We start from the raw sequence: 3,006 nt of genomic DNA on the forward strand, positions 1-3,006 counted from the left end.
AAGCTTCCAACCTTTAGTCTCCCATTCAAATATTTGCCAGAGTCGAGACTGAGAGTATGTGAATGGCCCAAGGACACCCAACATGGTGTAGTGGTTAAGGATCTGAGAACCCCAGATCCTAGGAAACTCAGGTTGAAATCCTTACTGTACCCTGGGCTAGCCAGATCGGGCTAAAATATGCTGGCTAGAAGATGCAAATCAAACAGTGAGTAATATTATTTTAAACCATCCTATGCTTAAAATGTCTCTGGAAACCAAATCGCAACCATGGCTGCCAGTTGGCCATCCTGGCATTCAGGCAGTACAATATCATCTGAAAGGGCCAGGTAACCCCCTGTGCAAGCATTGGGTCATGGCTGATTCGTGAGCTTATGCCACTTCACGCTGTTTACTAGGCACACTTTGTTTTACAGGGTCGCCTACACTTTATCCCCAGCAAGCTGGGTGCTCATTTTATCAACATCAGAAGGACGGGAGGCAGAGTCCACCTTGAGGTGGCCACCTGAAACCGACTTCTGTTGGGATTGAACTCAGGCCGTGAGCAGAGCTGTGACTCCAGTACTGCAGCTTATTGCTCTGCCCTATGGGGCTCCTCAGTATCAAAGCATAGTTCATAATTCTATGTGTGGGAAAACCTGTCCCCTTGAATGCCTTCCTGTGATGTCCTCTTTGCTCGGCTACCTTTTGTACCTTCGCATTAATCTGTTGCTGCAACCATTGGAACACTGTTTATGACTCCTCCGGAGGGTGACCTGAAAGGAGGGGCGGGGGCTTCGGCAGCCAACTGTGCCTCACGCAAATCAGCGGGCAAAAGCCAACAGCCTTATCTTTGTGAGGAGCAGCAGTGGAGCGTGGCATTTTTGCAACTTGAATGACTGCTCTTAAATGACCGATCTGAAAACTGATAAGGTGGGAAACCTGAAGCCGGCTGAGAGAGTCGTGTTGGTTCAGTGGGAAAGGAAGGAACAGCTTTTCCTTTTTTCCACACTGAAAACAAAATGTTTAAAGAGCAGATAAGCCGAGTTGCTTTTTTCCCCCCCACTGGAGAAAATTAAAAAGTGGCTGAGAATCCCATAGAATTGATAGGGCTTGGCGAGTCACTATCTGCAAGGGTTGGCTGGGAGAGGGGAAAGGAAAGAGGGATCTTCTTTGGTTTGGCTTTTAGGACAGAGTCACCTTGTGATGCTGCTTTAACAGGTCTGGAGCTTTCAGACTGTCTTCTGGGTCCTCACCACCACCACTAAAAAATGGACTTATGGATTCATCACTAAGGTTCCGGCTGCCGTTCTGTGCGGTTGCTCCCTGATGAGCTCCTCCGCATTTTTTAAGATTCATCCAGAAGCCAGAGTGGTGTAGTGGTTAAGAGCAGGTGCACTCTAATCTGGAGAACCGGGTTTGATTTCCCGCTCTGCCACTAGAGCTGTGGAGTCTTATCTGGTGAACTGGATTAGCTTGTTCACTCCAACACATGCCAACTGGCTAGTCACAGTTCTTTGGAGCTCCCTCAGCCCCACCCATCTCACAGGATGTTTATTGTGTGTGGGGGGGGGGGGCGAGGGAGGAGATTGTAAGCTCCTTTGAGTCTCCTTACTGGAGAGAAAGGGGGGATATAAATCCAAACTCTTCTTCTTATGCTGGAATGCAGAGGCAGGGGGATTACAAGAGACATTCAAAGTGAAGCAGGTTGGGGTTGTGTTGCTTTCATAGCAGCTCCATCGGATGTGTAGAAAGGCAACAGCTAAAACATACTGCTGTGCCCACACGGCAGTGCTGAAATAAAGTGTCGGGGCTTGACCTTGGGACTTCCAACAGAAGTATTAGGGTTACTAGGTCTCCTCTGCCCAGTGGTGTGGGGGGAGGGGACATGAGGTTGCCAGATCCAGGGTAGCCCAATCTCATCAGATCTCAGATGCTAAGCAGGGATGCCAGCCTCCTGGTAGAACCCAGAGATCCCCTGGAATGGTGGCTCATCTCCAGACAAGAGACAAATAGAGGTGGTTTACCATTGCCTGCCTCTGTATGGCAACTCTGGACTTCCTCGGTGGTCTTCCCTTCAGTGACCCTGCTTAGCTTCCAAGATCTGAAGAGATTGGGCTCCCCTGCGCTATCCAGGTCAGGCTAAAATATACTGGCTAGAAGAGGCATGTAAACATAGTACTTCTTGCAAATCAAAGAGTGGGCTATATTGTTTTGAACGCCAAGCTCTAAAAATGTCTTTGGAACCTGTATCACAACCTTGGCCACCAGTTGGCCATCCTGACCTTCAAACAGTGAAAGAAGAATCAAAAACTCAGAGCCACAGATACCTCCTATTTTCCTGTTGCTTGCTTCACCTTCAGGCTCAACATCTTCCCACCTGGACACAGGTGGGCTCTGCACCCTGTTCCGCTAGGCCCCGCCCTCCGATCTATGAGTCACTGGCCCGTAGTCCTCAAGCTCCGCCCCTGAGCCTCAGGTTCTGAACTTCAAGAGAGTCAGCCAAGCCATAGCAACCTTAGCGCTGGTTAGGGAGGGTAGCTCCCCATCTCTCTGCAGAAGGCCGGCATCCCTTGGAAGGCTGGGTGAGTGAGAAGGTCAAATCACATGGAGAGGCCAACCAGCATTTTGTAATTTGCCATTTGGGGGTTCTGGAGAAGGGAGGACAGAGATAGGAAAATCTAGATGCCTGCTTTAATCATTCTGCATGCAAAGGTATCGGGTTAAAGGTGGAAAAAGAATCAGGGAACCCATGGACCATCTAGTTATTTAGCCAGATGTTGTGCCGTCTGTGCAAGAACAGCTCACTGGATAAACGGTGACAGGTTGGCTAATTGTGTTGAAGCCGAGGAATAGAAGAGTTTGTATTTAGACCTAGCTTTTCTCAACCATAAGGAGTCTAAAGGTGGCTTACAAGCCCCTTCCTCTCCCCACAACAGGCGTCTTGTGAGGTAGGTGGAGCTGAGAGAATTTGGATAGAAATGTGTCTAGCCCAAGGTCACCCAGCAGGCTTCACGGGGTGGAGTGGGG

Source organism: Sphaerodactylus townsendi, linkage group LG17 (assembly GCF_021028975.2).
Source record: "Sphaerodactylus townsendi isolate TG3544 linkage group LG17, MPM_Stown_v2.3, whole genome shotgun sequence".
Lineage (NCBI taxonomy): Eukaryota > Metazoa > Chordata > Lepidosauria > Squamata > Sphaerodactylidae > Sphaerodactylus > Sphaerodactylus townsendi.